This window comes from Crocuta crocuta, unplaced genomic scaffold, assembly GCF_008692635.1.
Source record: "Crocuta crocuta isolate KB4526 unplaced genomic scaffold, BGI_CrCroc_1.0 scaffold156, whole genome shotgun sequence".
NCBI lineage: Eukaryota > Metazoa > Chordata > Mammalia > Carnivora > Hyaenidae > Crocuta > Crocuta crocuta.
In genome coordinates, this window is record NW_027531308.1 from 709,935 (window position 1) to 710,643 (window position 709).

Sequence of the window (709 nt, forward strand, 5' to 3'; positions counted from 1 at the left end):
GTAATGCTATTGGTATCATTATGTTGAAAATCTTAAATATATATCACAGGGTAGAGGAAATAAGTAATTATATTAATGTTGTTAGTAACTAAGATTTTCAGAGTAAAAGAGAAACTACTATAAAAATTACAGTTATTAAGTAAAAACCATGTAATCTTAAACTTGAATTGAAATAGCTGCATGAATGTAGGTTTACTTTCATTTATCTATTTTTTTATAAGTTTACTTATTTTGAGAAAGATAGAGAGAGAGAGGAGAGAGAGAGATTGAATCCCAAGCAGGTTCTATGCTGAGCACAGAACCCAATGTGGGCCTCAGTCTCATGATTGTGAGAGTATGACCTGAGCTGAAATCAAGAGTTTGTCCACTGAGCCACCCAGGTACTCCTACTTTTACTTTTTTAAGTATGTCTTTCCCACTGATAAAAGCATGGAAACAAAAACAATCCTGTTACAGTGAACATTCTTAGCACTTGGATAATAGTTTCTAAATAGCATTCCCCACTTAAAAAAAACAACAGACATATTTGAGAAAAGGCTGATTCCAGATATGGGGCAGGAAGCAAGAATGTTATCAAAGGTTCCCAAGAGCTTCCACTGGATGGGGCTATTTGAACATCAATAAGAAATAATAAATGGAGCAGATGGAGAGACAGCAAATGGGAGTTTTTAATGATACTACCCCCCCCCCCCCCCCCCCCCCCCCCCGC